The sequence below is a fragment of the Coregonus clupeaformis genome, chromosome 31 (assembly GCF_020615455.1).
Source record: "Coregonus clupeaformis isolate EN_2021a chromosome 31, ASM2061545v1, whole genome shotgun sequence".
NCBI lineage: Eukaryota > Metazoa > Chordata > Actinopteri > Salmoniformes > Salmonidae > Coregonus > Coregonus clupeaformis.
Window position 1 is genome coordinate 44,979,178 of NC_059222.1, and position 17,055 is coordinate 44,996,232.

General features: G+C 44.9%; 1 pseudogene; it reads right to left on the bottom strand.

The window, feature by feature from the left end:
- The window catches only part of LOC121547771, a 73,592-nt pseudogene that overhangs the window by 41,645 nt on the left and 14,892 nt on the right, over positions 1-17,055 (bottom strand).

Here is a 17,055-nt window from a genome sequence, read left to right on the forward strand (position 1 = left end):
AGGGAAATATATTTTTTAAAAGAAAATGTACAGTGAGGGGAAAAAAGTATTTGATCCCCTGCTGATTTTGTATGTTTGCCCACTGACAAATATATCTTATTAAAAATGCAAATCAATTTATAGCATTTTTGACATGCGTTTTTCTGGATTTTTTTGTTGTTATTCTGTCTCTCACTGTTCAAATAAACCTACCATTAAAATTATAGACTGATCATGTCTTTGTCAGTGGGCAAACGTACAAAATCAGCAGGGGATCAAATACTTTTCCCCCCTCACTGTATGTGTGTGTATATATATATATATATATATATATATATATATATGCGAGAGGAAAAACACATATGGGGGATTGGAAGTGATGCAGACAATTACATAGATGGAAGTTACAATCTATCTGCAATATTAAAGCTGATCTACCCCCTAAAAAAAATATACAATTTAAAAAAAAACTCTGTAGTTCTGTTCAGGACTTCACGACAAGTCATCGGACAACTAGGAAGAAGAAGAGAACAACAGTAGAAGACTTGTTGGAACCTTTTTGGACAATCAGAGCCTTCCAAGCGAGCCATGTTGCTGTCATTCCACTAGGGACCTGTTTTCTCCAGTCAAGTCAATAACCATTCATTCCACTAGGGACCTGTTTTCTCCAGTCAAGTCAATAACCGCTGCATTGTGGATGTTTATGCTGTGTTCTCATTTAATTAGCTAGTAAATAAATAATTAAACCAATTTTGTGTAGTATTGAAATCATAAGTAAGGCTCAGGTGTTTACAGATGCAAGGAGGTTAGGACTGTTCAGTAATGATGATATGATATGAGGTTATGATTAATACGTTGCCTGTTTATAGATGTGATGGGTAAAGACCTTTTTAGAGTTTAATTCAGGAGATGGTGACTCTTTAAAGAACTGCTCTCGTGGTGCCCCAGAAACTAATAAGTTAATTGTTACATGATTAGTTTAAATAGGGTAACAATCAAAGATAGTTAATTCGAGATAAGTCTTCAGATTAATGTTAGTCATGTGGGCTCTGGTATAACGTAGTGCTCTATATAAGGAATAGGAGTGCCACTTCGGACACACATTGACGGTGAGTTGCACAGGATTGGAGAACATGCAGATTTTAAAGTGGTGTGTCAATCTCTCTAAACGCCTACACTGGACTGAACCAGCCAGCCTGGTCACAGGGAAACTGCTGTACCTGGGGATGAAGTTGGACCAACACTGGACTGAACACGCCAGCCTGGTCACAGGGAAACTCTGTCTGGGCTTGGCGCTCTAAAAAGGGCAAAAGGACTTTGTCTCCAAGGACATCCTCCTTGCAATCTACCACAGCATGATAACAACTCAGCTGGACTACTGTGCCACAGTGGCTTCCCACCCGACATCAGTGTAATAAGACAGGTCTTAACAGCTATCATCGACTGGGCATTGACGGAGGAATGTAACCACTGACGGACAGGATCCATTACAACGCTCTAGTGACTGTTTTTATTGACAGAGTTGTAATTCTAGTGTTGAAACAAGTTGGCTGACAAAGGAAAGGATGAAGTTCTAGTAGCATTAAGTAGCAAATAGTATTAATATCTTAATAAGAACTTTCTCCATGACTTTCATTTTCTTTGTCTGGTCAGCTTTACTCTTGTCGTCGCCTACTTATGAATATTTCCCCTGCAACGTGAGGCTACTAAAACCAACCAATGGGCACTCCCTACAAAAAGGGCACTGTCAGCCTCCTGTGCATTGTTTTTTTTATAGCATCAACAGGCTTCCTGGGGGGGTAGTAGAGAAGGACGCTGTGAGCAGTGATGTGACACAGCACAAACTGCCTGAATACATGGCAGACCTGTTCAGGTGAGGGTATCCACCAATCCTCCGGTGGGGAGCAGCAGCTAAAGCCTATAACGGAACCAGCTGGCTCAACCATCAGTGATAAACACGGCCTTCCAAGGCAGTCCGCAGTTGTCCGACGACTCACCCCTGAATGTAACGTCTCACCCTATTGACCGCTACGTACATTCAGTCTGAATCTGCCATCCTAGAAGTCGTTTGTGTGACTTCAGAATGAGGGGCGTTGTACAAAAACAAATTAAAATCAGGCGATTGGATCGTCTTTAACAAATCTAACCAATCAGTGTGTCAAACTTGATAACGTCATCATGTAGGCCGGCTCTGGCCCAACCCATTCGGAACGGTCAGAATGGTCTTCGCATTCTAGAAATCGTCGGGGAGGGAGGCTAATCCAGACTCATGGTGGAGAAGAGACGTCAGTTGGCTGGAGCGATGTGGATGGGCAGCTATGCTAAGGGTGTTTCTCAATATGCGTACTACCGTGCACCACGCTCTCATGCCCCGAGTGCGTTCTCCGCGGACAAACTCTTGGAGTACGTTCTTGTCAGGACGAGAGTGTGGAGAACTAATAAAACATTACGTTTTGAGAAGCACTCTCACGCCCCCTACTGTATTACCTCATGCTGCATCTCCCCGTTCACTGGGTAGCTAGCTAGCCAGTTAACCCTATTGACTTACTATGGACTTACCCATTCACTGAACCTTCTTCCAGCCGGGACGACGGCAACAATAGAGACAAAACAAGATATACACAAAGCGAACGTTTTACTTCACGACTATCAGCTAGCTATATGTGAATTGTAATAATGTAGCTAACTAGATAGTTTAACAGGGAAAAAAATGACCTAAAACAAATGTTATGCAAGGTAGATTTCAATTCTTCGTGGGTAGCTAGCTAGCTAGCTAACAATTATTTGTGGCCATCTGGCTCGCTAACGGTAGTAGCTAGCCAGTTAGCCCTATTGACTTACTATGGGGTTGCAATCTACACACAGTGGATATCGTAGGCAGGTAAACATGTCAAAATTAAAAACGGCATGTATTTATTAACACAATATACAATATAATATACAATATACAATAATATACAATATTGTAGTCAGGCAACATGTGAGGTGTGAAAAGGCAACATTTCATTCTCAAGTCAGAGTGTATTTTTTCTCGCTTCAGCTCAAATAATGGCTACCATTTAATTCAATAAATTGTGCGTAATTTTGTACGTGGTTGCGTCATTTCTGTGCATACTTTCCATTGAAGCTTGTATCGATGCATGCTTCAAAATATGTACATTTACATTTTACATTTACGTCGTTTAGCAGACGCTCTTACAAAACAGAGTACGCATTCGAGAAGTGCCCTCAGTGCTCCATTTCGCATACTTTGATTTGGACTTTCCCATGCTCCAATATGCGTGCTCGGAGCACGCTATTATGCATTTTGAGAAACACCCTAAATCTGAAGTTCTTTGGACCACTGCTCATGAACAAGCTGGACTTATCCACACGACAGCTAGCTAGCTAGCTAGCTAGCATGTCCGCCTTCAAAAGAGCTGTACACAAATCTAGACAGATGTAATGTGAGCGTGGTTTTGTATGTATGCTACGGTGTATGCTGTGCCTATTCATTGCGTAACAATTTTAAATGCAAATCGCGTGTTAAAAACCGTTTTGGTGCACGACTAAAAATAGCTGCTATTTTTATTTCTAAACTGGTCATTGAAGCTCACCTCCCATTCACCATTCAAGTACAGGCAACAAGCTACAGTGAGGGAAAAAAGTATTTGATCCCCTGCTGATTTTGTACGTTTGCCCACTGACAAAGAAATTATTATTTCCTACCGTTCTGCGTGACAGTAAAAAATAAATAAAAAAAATAACTTGTTTCAAAAAATTATAAAAAATTAATAACAGAAAAGTGGTGCGTGCATATGTATTCACCCCCTTTGCTATGAAGCCCCTAAATAAGATCTGGTGCAACCAATGACCTTCAGAAGTCACATAATTAGTTCAATAAAGTCCACCTGTGTGCAATCTAAGTGTCACATGATCTGTCACATGATCTCAGTATATTTACACCTGTTCTGAAAGGCCCCAGAGTCTGCAACACCACTAAGCAAGGGACACCACTAAGCAAGGGGCACCACCAAGCAAGCGGCACCATGAAGACCAAGGAGCTCTCCAAAAAGGTCAGGGACAAAGTTGTAGAGAAGTACAGATCAGGGTTGGGTTATAAAAAAATATCTGAAACTTTGAACATCCCACGGAGCACCATTAAATCCATTATTAAAATTTTTTATGAATATGGCACCACAACAAACCTGCCAAGAGAGGGCCGCCCACAAACTCACGGACCAGGCAAGGAGGGCATTAATCAGAGAGGCTAAAAGAGACCAAAGATATCCCTGAAGTAGCTGCAAAGCTCCACAGCGGAGATTGGAGTATCTGTCCATAGGACCACTTTAAGCCTTACAATCCACAAAGCCGGACTTTAAGGAAGAGTGGCCAGAAAAAAGCCATTGCTTAAAGAAAAAAAGAAGCAAACACGTTTGGTGTTCGTCAAAAGCCATGTGGGAGACTCCCCAAACATATGGAAGAAGGTATTCTGGTCAGATGAGACAACAATTGAGCTTTTTGGCCATCAAGGAAAACGCTATGTCTGGCACAAACCCAACACCTCTCATCACCCCGAGAACACCATGGGGATGTTTTTCCATCGGCAGGGACTGGGAAACTGGTCAGAATTGAAGGAATGATGGATGGTGCTAAATACAGGTAAATTCTTGATGGAAACCTGTTTCAGTCTTCCAGAGATTTGAGACTGGGACGGAGGTTCACCTTCCAGCAGGACAATGACTTAAAGATTGCTGTACACCAGCGGAACCCATCCAACTTGAAGGAGCTGGAGCAGTTTTGCCTTGAAGAATGGGCAAAAATCCCAGTGGCTAGATGTGCCAAGCTTATAGACACATACCCCAAGAGACTTGCAGCTGTAATTGCTGCAAAAGGTGGCTCTACAAAGTATTGACTTTGTGGGGGTGAATAGTTATGCACGCTCAAGTTCAGTTTTTTTGTCTTATTTCTTGTTTGTTTCACAAAAAAATTATTTTGCATCTTCAAAGCAGTAGGCATGTTGTGTAAATCAAATGATACAAACCCCCAAAAAATCCATTTTAATTCCAGGTTGTAAGGCAACAAAATAAGAAAAATGACAAAGGGGGGTGAATACTTCAGAGACACATATTTCCCTCAGATTACACAGACTCACAAAGAATTCGAAAACAAATCAAAACATTGATAAACTCCCATATCTGTTAGGCGAAATACCGTAGTGTGCATTCACAGCAGCAAGATTTGTGGCCCGTTGCCATGAGAAAAGGGCAACCAGTGGAGCACAAACAACATTGTAAATACAACCCATTTTTTATATATATATATATATAATTTATCTGTTGACTTATTTTCCCTTTCATACTTTCATGATTCAACTACTTGCACAATGTAACATCTTTACTAAATGTTTCCCTTGTTTATTGTCTATTCCATTTGCTTTGGCAAAAGCTTCTCAGCATTATTACTTTAAAACCAAAATGAGGAAGAAGGGATGGACTGATGAAGGGAGAGAGAGAGAGAGAGAGAGAGAGATAGAGAGAGAGATGAAGGGAGAGAGAGAGAGATGGAGGCAGAGAGAGGGATGAAGGAGAGAGAGAGAGAGAGAGAGAGAGAGAGAGATGGCGGCAGAGAGAGAGAGAGAGAGAGAGAGGAGATGGAGGCAGAGAGAGAGAGGGATGGAGGCAGAGATGGAGAGAGAAAGAGAGAGATGGAGGCAGAGATGGAGAGCGAGAGAGAGAGATGGAGGCAGAGAGAGAGAGATGGAGGCAGAGAGAGAGAGAGATGGAGGCAGAGAGAGAGAAAGATGGAGGCAGAGAGAGAGAGGAGGCAGAGAGCGAGAGATGGAGGCAGAGAGCGAGAGATGGAGGGAGAGAGAGAGAGATGGAGGGAGAGAGAGAGAGATGGAGGGAGAGAGAGAGAGATGGAGGCAGAGAGAGAGATGAGGCAGAGAGATGGAGGCAGAGAGAGAGAGAGAGATGGAGGCAGAGAGAGAGAGAGAGATGGAGGCAGAGAGAGAGAGATGGAGGCAGAGAGAGAGAGATGAGGCAGAGAGAGAGAGATGGAGGCAGAGAGAGAGAGAGAGCGAGAGAGATGAAGGCAGAGAGAGGAGATGAAGGCAGAGAGAGAGAGAGCAATGGAGGCAGAGAGAGAGAGAGCGATGGAGGCAGAGAGAGAGAGCGATGGAGGCAGAGAGAGAGAGAGCGATGGAGGCAGAGAGAGAGAGAGCGATGGAGGCAGAGAGAGAGAGAGCGATGGAGGCAGAGAGAGAGAGAGCGATGGAGGCAGAGAGAGAGAGAGCGATGGAGGCAGAGAGAGAGAGAGCGATGGAGGCAGAGAGAGAGAGAGCAATGGAGGCAGAGAGAGAGAGAGAGAGATGGAGGCAGAGAGAGAGAGAGAGATGGAGGCAGAGAGAGATGGAGGCAGAGAGATGGAGGCAGAGAGAGAGAGAGAGAGATGGAGGCAGAGAGATGGAGGCAGAGAGAGAGAGAGAGAGAGATGGAGGCAGAGAGAGATGGAGGCGAGAGAGAGAGAGAGAGATGGAGGCAGAGAGAGAGATGAAGGGAGAGAGAGATGGAGGCAGAGAGAGAGAGAGATGGAGGCAGAGAGAGAGAGAGATAGAGAGAGATGGAGGCAGAGAGAGAGAGATGGAGGCAGAGAGAGATGGAGGCAGAGAGAGAGATGGAGGCAGAGAGAGAGATGGAGGCAGAGAGAGAGAGATGGAGGCAGAGAGAGAGAGATGGAGGCGAGAGAGAGAGAGAGAGAGAGAGATGAAGGCAGAGAGAGAGAGATGAAGGCAGAGAGAGAGAGATGAAAGCAGAGAGAGAGAGAGCGATGGAGGCAGAGAGAGAGAGAGCGATGGAGGCAGAGAGAGAGAGAGAGCGATGGAGGCAGAGAGAGAGAGAGCGATGGAGGCAGAGAGAGAGATGGAGGCAGAGAGAGAGAGATGGAGGCAGAGAGAGAGAGAGAGATGGAGGCAGAGAGAGAGAGAGAGATGGAGGCAGAGAGAGAGAGAGAGATGGAGGCAGAGAGAGAGAGAGAGAGATGGAGGCAGAGAGATGGAGGCAGAGAGAGGCAGAGAGAGAGAGAGAGAGATGGAGGCAGAGAGAGATGGAGGCAGAGAGAGAGAGAGAGAGAGAGAGATGGAGGCAGAGAGAGAGATGAAGGGAGAGAGAGCGAGAGAGAGAGAGAGAGATGGAGGCAGAGAGAGAGAGAGATGGAGGCAGAGAGATGGAGGCAGAGAGAGAGAGAGATAGAGAGAGATGGAGGCAGAGAGAGAGAGATGGAGGCAGAGAGAGATGGAGGCAGAGAGAGATGGAGGCAGAGAGAGAGCGAGATGGAAGCAGAGAGAGATGGAGGCAGAGAGAGAGAGAGAGATGGAGGCAGAGAGAGAGATGGAGGCAGAGAGAGAGATGGAGGCAGAGAGAGAGAGAGAGAGAGATGGAGGCAGAGAGAGAGAGAGAGAGAGAGATGGAGGCAGAGAGAGAGAGAGAGAGAGAGAGAGAGAGAGAGAGAGAGAGAGAGAGATGGAGGCAGAGAGAGAGATGGAGGCAGAGAGAGAGATGGAGGCAGAGAGAGAGATGGAGGCAGAGAGAGATGAGGCAGAGAGAGAGATGAGGCAGAGAGAGAGAGATGGAGGCAGAGAGAGAGATGAAGGGAGAGAGAGAGAGAGAGAGAGATGGAGGCAGAGAGAGAGATACAGAGAGATTAAACTTTAGACTCACTCTCTGGCTGTTTCTCATTTGGGCTGATGGAGCGGACAAAGTCGTGTGGAGTCATGTAGACCTCTGCATCTCCCTGCTCACTGATGACCTTTAGCGTGGCGAAGTAACGGAAGATCTTGTCCGGAGTGGAGTAGGCTCTTATCCTATTCTCATACTCCATCACCTGGGGAGGGGGAGGGACAGACAGGAGAGAGAGGGGGAGGGCCAGACAGGAGAGAGAGGTGGAGAAAGGGGACAGAGAGAGAGAGAGAGATGGGAGAGAGAGAGATGGGAGAGAGAGAGATGGGAGAGAGAGAGAGTGGGAGAGAGAGAGAGAGAGAGAGAGAGAGAGAGAGAGAGAGAGAGAGAGAGACAGGGCAGAGAGAGACAGGGGAGAGAGAGAGAGAGACAGGGGAGAGAGAGAGAGAGACAGGGGGGAGAGAGAGAGAGAGACAGGGGAGAGAGAGAGACAGGGGAGAGAGAGGGAGAGAGAGAGAGAGAGAGAGACAGGGGAGAGAGAGACAGGGGAGAGGGACAGGGGAGAGAGAGAGACAGGGGAGAGGGACAGGGGAGAGAAAGGGGAGAGAAAGGGACAAGAGAGAGAGGGGGGAAGAAGGAGAGAGAACACTTGTACTGTCAGACACCATTTCCAGACTTTAAATAGGCCTGTCATTATATAGGGCGTTCAGGAGTACAACAGATCATCAGTTTGGAAGGAAGGGGCTTGGATGAAGCTTGATGCATCGGGACAGGTTGGCATCACACCCACTTGTCCCCAGAGGGAGGGGGCATCACGTCAATGTGCCATGGGAAAGCCTAGCTGTCATACTCAGCTAGACTAGTGGAAGAGAGGAACCAGCTAGCTAGGGAGAGAGAGACTAGTGGAAGAGAGGAACCAGCTAGCTAGGGAGAGAGAGACTAGTGGAAGAGAGGAACCAGCTAGCTAGGGAGAGAGAGACTCGTGGAAGAGAGGAACCAACTAGCTAGGGAGAGAGAGACTAGTGGAAGAGAGGAACCAGCTAGCTAGGGAGAGAGAGACTAGTGGAAGAGAGGAACCAGCTAGCTAGGGAGAGAGAGACTAGAGGAGAGGAACCAGCTAGCTAGGGAGAGAGAGACTAGTGGAAGAGAGGAACCAGCTAGCTAGGGAGAGAGAGACTAGTGGAAGAGAGGAACCAGCTAGCTAGGGAGAGAGAGAGACTAGTGGAAGAGAGGAACCAGCTAGCTAGGGAGAGAGAGAGACTAGTGGAAGAGAGGAACCAGCTAGCTAGGGAGAGAGAGACTAGTGGAAGAGAGGAACCAGCTAGCTAGGGAGAGAGAGACTAGTGGAAGAGAGGAACCAGCTAGCTAGGGAGAGAGAGACTAGTGGAAGAGAGGAACCAGCTAGATAGGGAGAGAGAGACTAGTGGAAGAAAGGAACCAGCTAGCTAGGGAGAGAGAGACTAGTGGAAGAGAGGAACCAGCTAGCTAGGGAGAGAGAGACTAGAGGAGAGGAACCAGCTAGATAGGGAGAGAGAGTCTAGTGTGGTATGTAGCGGTATGAAGGTTTCAATAGTCTAAAAGCCAAGTGGGGAAATAAGACACTTCTTTATGACCAAAATGTTTTACGTTACAGCCTTAATCTAAAAATTTTCCTGGAGATGATTGTGGACTACAGGAAAAAAAAGAGGACTGAGCACGCCCCCATTCTCATCGACGGGGCTGTAGTGGAACAGGTTGAGAGCTTCAAGTTCCTTGGTGTCCACATCACCAACAAACTATCATGGTCCAAACACACCAAGACAGTTGTGAAGAGGGCACGACAAAGCCTATTCCCCCTCAGGAGACTGAAAAGATTTGGCATGGGTCCTCAGATCCTCAAAAAATTATACAGCTGCACCATCGAGAGCATCCTGACTGGTTGCATCACCGCCTGGTATGGCAACTGCTTGGCCTCCGACCGCAAGGCACTACAGAGGGTAGTGCGTACGGCCCAGTACATCACTGGGGCCAAGCTTCCTGCCATCCAGGACCTCTATACCAGGTGTCAGAGGAAAGCCCTCAAAATTGTCAAAGACTCCAGCCACCCTAGTCATAGACTGTTCTCTCTGCTACCGCACGGCAAGCGGTACCGGAGTGCCAAGTCTAGGTCCAGAAAACTTCTCATCAGCTTCTACCCCCAAGCCATAAGACTCCTGAACAGCTAATCATGGCTACCCGGACTATTTGCACTGCCCCCCCACCCCATCCTTTTACGCTGCTGCTACTCTGTTAATTATTTTTGCATAGTGACTTTAACTCTACCCACATGTACATATTACTTCAACTACCTCAACTAGCCGGTGACCCGCACATTGACTCTGCACCGGTACCCCACTGTATATATATATAGCCTCCCTACTGTTGTTTTATTTTACTTCTGCTCTTTTTTCCCTCAACACTTTTTTTGTTGTTGTTTAATTTGTACTTTTTTGTAAAAAATAAATGCACTGTTGGTTAAGGGCTGTAAGTAAGCATTTCACTGTAATGTCTGCACCTGTTGTATTCGGCACATGTGGCCAATAAAATTTGATTTGACATTTTTTTTACGTTACAGCTTTAATCTAAAATGGATTTAAAAAATAATCATCCTCATCAATCTACAGCTGAAGTCGGAAGTTTACATACACATTAGCCAAATACATTTAAACTCTGTTTTTCACAATTCCTGACATTTAATCCCAGTAAGAATTCCCCATTTTACGTCAGTTAGGATCACCACTTTATTTTAAGAATGTGAAATGTCAGAATAATAGTAGAGAGAATGATTTATTTCAGCTTTTATTTCTTTCATCACATTCCCAGTGGGTCAGAAGTTTACATACACTCAATTAGTATTTGGTAGCATTGCCTTTAAATTGTTGAACTTGGGTCAAACGTTTCGGGTAGCCTTCCACAAGCTTCCCACAATAAGTTGAGTGAATTTTGGCCCATTCCTCCTGACAGAGCTGGTGTAACTGTCAGGTTTGTAGGCCTCCTTGCTCGCACACGCCTTTTCAGTTCTGCCCACAAATGTTCTATAGGATTGAGGTCAGGGCTTTGTGATGGCCACTCCAATACCTTGACTTTGTTGTCCTTAAGCCATTTTGCCACAACTTTGGAAGTATGCTTGGGGTCATTGTCCATTTGGAAGACCCATTTACGACCAAGCTTTAACTTCCTGACTGATGTCTTGAGATATTGCTTCAATATATCCACATAATTTTCCTTCCTCATGATGCCATCTATTTTGTGAAGTGCACCAGTTCCTCCTGCAGCAAAGCACCCCCACAGCATGATGCTGCCACCCCTGTGCTTCACGGTTGGGATGGTGTTCTTCGGCTTGCAAGCAACCCCCTTTTTCCTCCAAACATAACGATGGTCATTATGGCCAAACAGTTCTATTTTTGTTTCATCAGACCAGAGGACATTTCTCTAAAAAGTACGATCTTTGTCCCCATGTGCAGTTGAAAACCGTAGTCTGGCTTTTTTATGGCGGTTTTGGAGCAGTGGCTTCTTCCTTTCTGAGCGGCCTTTCAGGTTATGTCGATATAGGACTCGTTTTACTGTGGATATAGATACTTTTGTACCTGTTTCCTCCAGCATCTTCACAAGGTCCTTTGCTGTTGTTCTGGGATTAATTTGCACTTTTCGCACTAAAGGTACGTTCATCTCTAGGAGACAGAACGCATCTCCTTCCTGAGCGGAATGATGGCTGCGTGGTCCCATGGTGTTTATACTTGCGTACTATTGTTTGTACAGATGAACGTGGTACCTTCAGGTGTTTGGAAATTGCTCCCAAGGATGAACCAGGCTTGTGGAGGTCTACAATTATTTTTCTGAGGTCTTGGCTGATTTCTTTTGATTTTCCCATGATGTCAAGCAAAGAGGCACTCAGTTTGAAGGTAGGCCTTGAAATACATCCACAGGTACACATCCAATTGACTCAAATTATGTCAATTAGCCTATCAGAAGCTTCTAAAGCCATGACGTCATTTTCAGGAATCTTCCAAGCTGTTTAAAAGGCACAGTCAACTTAGTGTATGTAAACTTCTGACCCGCTGGAATTGTGATACAGTGAATTATAAGTGAAATAATCTGTATGTAAATAATTGTTGGAAAAATTACTTGTGTCATGCACAAAGTAGATGTCCTAACCAACTTGCCAAAACTATAGTTTGTATGTGTGTGTGTGTGTATATGTATATATACACACACACACACACACACACACACACACACACACACACACACACACAGCTCAAAAAAAATAAAGGGAACACTAAAATAAACACATCCTAGATCTGAATGAATGAAATAATCTTATTAAATACTTTTTTCTTTACATAGTTGAATGTGCTGACAACAAAATCACACAAATTATAAATGGAAATCAAATGTATCAACCCATGGAGGTCTGGATTTGGAGTCACCCTCAAAATTAAAGTGGAAAACCTCACTACAGGCTGATCCAACTTTGATGTATTGTCCTTAAAACAAGTCAAAATGAGGCTCAGTAGTGTGTGTGGCCTCCACGTGCCTGTATGACCTCCCTACAACGCCTGGGCATGCTCCTGATGAGGTGGCGGATGGTCTCCTGAGGGATCTCCTCCCAGACCTGGACTAAAGCATCCGCCAACTCCTGGACAGTCTGTGGTGCAACGTGGCGTTGGTGGATGGAGCGAGACATGATGTCCCAGATGTGCTCAATTGGATTCTGGTCTGGGGAACGGGCGGGCCAGTCCATAGCATCAATGCCTTCCTCTTGCAGGAACTGCTGACACACTCCAGCCACATGAGGTCTAGCATTGTCTTGCATTAGGAGGAACCCAGGGCCAACCACACCAGCATATGGTCTCACAAGGGGTCTGAGGATCTCATCTCGGTACATAATGGCAGTCAGGCTACCTCTGGCGAGCACATGGAGAGCTGTGAGGCCCCCCAAAGATATGCCACCCCACACCATGACTGACCCACCGCCAAACCGGTCATGCTGGAGGATGTTGCAGGCAGCAGAACGTTCTCCACGGCGTCTCCAGACTCTGTCACGTCTGTCACATGTGCTCAGTGTGAACCTGCTTTCATCTGTGAAGAGCACAGGGCGCCAGTGGCGAATTTGCCAATCTTGGTGTTCTCTGGCAAATGCCAAATGTCCTGCACGGTGTTGGGCTGTAAGCACAACCCCCACCTGTGGACGTCGGGCCCTCATACCACCCTCATGGAGTCTGTTTCTGACCGTTTGAGCAGACACATGCACATTTGTGGCCTGCTGGAGGTCATTTTGCAGGGCTCTGGCAGTGCTCCTCCTGCTCCTCCTTGCACAAAGGCGGAGGTAGCAGTCCTGCTGCTGGGTTGTTGCCCTCCTACGGCCTCCTCCACGTCTCCTGATGTACTGACCTGTCTCCTGGTAGCGCCTCCATGCTCTGGACACTACGCTGACAGACACAGCAAACCTTCTTGCCACAGCTCGCATTGATGTGCCATCCTGGATGAGCTGCACTACCTGAGCCACTTGTGTGGGTTGTAGACTCCGTCTCATGCTACCACTAGAGTGAAAGCACCGCCAGCATTCAAAAGTGACCAAAACATCAGCCAGGAAGCATAGGAACTGAGAAGTGGTCTGTGGTCACCACCTGCAAAATCAGTCCTTTATTGGGGGTGTCTTGCTAATTGCCTATAATTTCCACCTGTTGTCTATTCCATTTGCACAACAGCATGTGAAATGTATTGTCAATCAGTGTTGCTTCCTAAGTGGACAGTTTGATTTCACAGAAGTGTGATTGACTTTGAGTTACATTGTGTTTTTTAAGTGTTCCCTTTATTTTTTTGAGCAGTGTATATACACACATGCGAAAAAAAAAAACATATGGGGGATTGGAAGTGATGCAGACAATTACATTGATGGAAGTTACAATCTATCTACAATATTAAAGCTGATCTACCCCCCCAAAAAAATAACAAAACAACATTTTTTACAAAAAAACTACAAAAAAAACGTTTAGGCTATTGATCATAGACCTAATTAAGTTGGGGTTTCCTCTCTCCTCCCTTTCCTTAGACAATTAAGGCAAGGGGTGTTTTCTCGTCCCCTAACTTTCCTGCTGCCTCCGCCGCATTGTCCTCAACACCAATATACTGGTTCACTTTGCTATTATGCCCATAGCAACATGGTCTAGGAAAAGGGCGCCAATTCAACAGCGCATTGATGCGTTTCAGAACCGCGGACAGCAACCACTATCCAACGCGGGAGAAAGCTCATTTGATATAAAATAATATCATTTTTTATTTGTGTTGCACCATTGTTCTTACATAATATAACCATACACAATGTCAGTATCATGTCTTACAGTGATGGACTGTGCCATGCCCACGGTCTCCCCAAGGGATCAGTCCACTCAGACAGGCGCCAATCAGACAGGTGTCTTGTACAACATTATATAATTTTTTGGACACTCCTCGACTAAAGAAATCTCAGGCGACCAACAGCTTATCAACCAAACAAACAACCAGTCAACAAAATGGGGTCAGCCCTAATATCCATCTACAGTACCAGTCAAAACTTTGGACACCTAACTCATTCAATGGTTTTTCTTTATTTTGACTATTTTCTACATGAGAGAATGCCAAGAGTGTGCAAAGCTGTCATCAAGGCAAATGGTGGTTACTTTGAAGAATCTCAAATATAAAATATACTTCGATTTGTTTAACACTTTTTTGGTTACTACATGATTCCATATGTGTTATTTCATAGTTTTGATGTCTTCACTATTATTCTACAATGTAGAAAATAGTAAAAATAAAGAAATACCCTGGAATGAGTAGGTGTGTCCAAACTTTTTACTGGTACTGTATATCCATCCATCCATCCATCCATCTTACCTCCTCATCTGTCATCATCAAACCCACACTCCTCACGATAGCAGCCTTAAATGTGTAATGTCAAAATGGACATCAATCAATAGTCATTTACATGAAGGACCTAGATTCAATTTTATTTTTTAGATTATATTCTATTGTTCTCTATCTAGATTCTTACCAAGACACAGACAGACATCTTTTTTGTTTGTTGCTACTGTAGCGTCTGCTAGCGCTAGTCAGATGTACCTGCGCCAAAACTCCTGGATTTTTCATCCTATAGCTAGTTCTCCATCTTATTTTTTAAAATAGTGAGTGTTAGATTCATTTGTATTTTAAGAATAATGACTAAAGGATTTCACCCCAAATACAGTATAAATGTGTGAACTGTGTTAGAATTATAATGTATTGTCAACCTACTAACAGAGGGGGGCGGGACTAAACATTCCAGGGTGAAGGGGACTGAGAAAACGGGTTACAGGGGGCCTCCTAGAGGTGGGCGGAGCAGGGTGCCTTTGTGTGAAGAGGTATAAAACAGGAGTGTATGGCTTTTGGCGGCAGAGCTCGCCATGAATAAAGATACAGATAATCCTTGTTGGTTGTGGACCTTGAATCATTTATGATTAAAACCAGAGCCTTACAACCTCTGGTAATGATTCAAGCTTAGGTTGAATTAGAGATAGAAATTATCTTAACAGTGAGCCAAAATGTTTTCAGCACTTTTTTTTCCCTGACTGATCAAAACTATTTTTCCTCATGCTCTCGTGTCTCTGCAGCAGACATACACTGAGTGTACAAAACATTAAGGACCTTCCTAATATTGTGTTGCATGTTCATTTAAAAGATGGCTAGTCATTATCAGCCTGGTTCTGTATGGAATGCAGGTGCATTATGGGACACAGGCTATGGCTAGTCATTATCAGCCTGGTTCTGTATGGAATGCAGGTGCATTATGGGACACAGGTCATGGCTAGTCATTATCCGCCTGGTTCTGTATGGAATGCAGGTGCATTATGGGACACAGGCTATGGCTAGTCATTATCAGCCTGGTTCTGTATGGAATGCAGGTGCATTATGGGACACAGGCTATGGCTAGTCATTATCAGCCTGGTTCTGTATGGAATGCAGGTGCATTATGGGACACAGGTCATGGCTAGTCATTATCCGCCTGGTTCTGTATGGAATGCAGGTGCATTATGGGACACAGGCTATGGCTAGTCATTATCAGCCTGGTTCTGTATGGAATGCAGGTGCATTATGGGACACAGGCTATGGCTAGTCATTATCAGCCTGGTTCTGTATGGAATGCAGGTGCATTATGGGACACAGGTCATGGCTAGTCATTATCCGCCTGGTTCTGTATGGAATGCAGGTGCATTATGGGACACAGGCCATGGCTAGTCATTATCAGCCTGGTTCTGTATGGAATGCAGGTGCATTATGGGACACAGGCTATGGCTAGTCATTATCAGCCTGGTTCTGTATGGAATGCAGGTGCATTATGGGACACAGGTCATGGCTAGTCATTATCAGCCTGGTTCTGTATGGAATGCAGGTGCATTATGGGACACAGGCCAGGTCATTATAAAATAAAATGGTTCGACCAAATCAAGTGCTGATGTCACCAACTGAAAAAGTTGTTGGCAGTGGGAAAAGTTAGTCTAGAGCCGTGCGCACACACACACACACACACACACACACACACTCAGATACACACACACTCACACACACACACACACACTCACACACAGACACACACACACACTCACACACAGACACGCACACACTCACACACAGACACACACACACACACACACAGATACACACACACACTCACAGACACACAGACACACACACACAGACACACTCACACACACACACAGACACACTCACACACAGATACACGCACACTCACACACAGACACTCACACACACACACACTCACAGACTCACACACAGTAGCTGTTCTCATTTTTCATAGCTTCTAGTATATTATTTGAGAGTTGGCGTCCATTTTTATAAGTCACTCAAACTGGCGTATGTTAGACTTGGGCAGTATAGTATAAAAAATATATATATATATATATATATATATATATATATATATATATATATAAAACACACACACACACACACACACCGTATACCGGGGTATTTGGAAATAGCCACGGGATGGTTTTTCAATACAGTCAATACCGTTGAAACTATTTCTTGAAAGTTATTTTATAAATTTGAATATTTGTAGCAACTTTTAAAGTAAATCCCTTCAGTCAACTTGTGCAATACCGTTTTTCATTTCACCCGTCACATAATTGTTCATTATGAAGCTTCCCGGTAGTCCCCAGTCACATGGTGTTATTATGAAGCTTCCCGGTAGTCCCCAGTCACATGGTGTTATTATGAAGCTTCCCGGTAGTCCCCAGTCACATGGTGTTATTATGAAGCTTCCCGGTAGTCCCCAGTCACATGGTGTTATTATGAAGCTTCCCGGTAGTCCCCAGTCACATGGTGTTATTATGAAGCTTCCCGGTAGTCCCGTCACATGGTG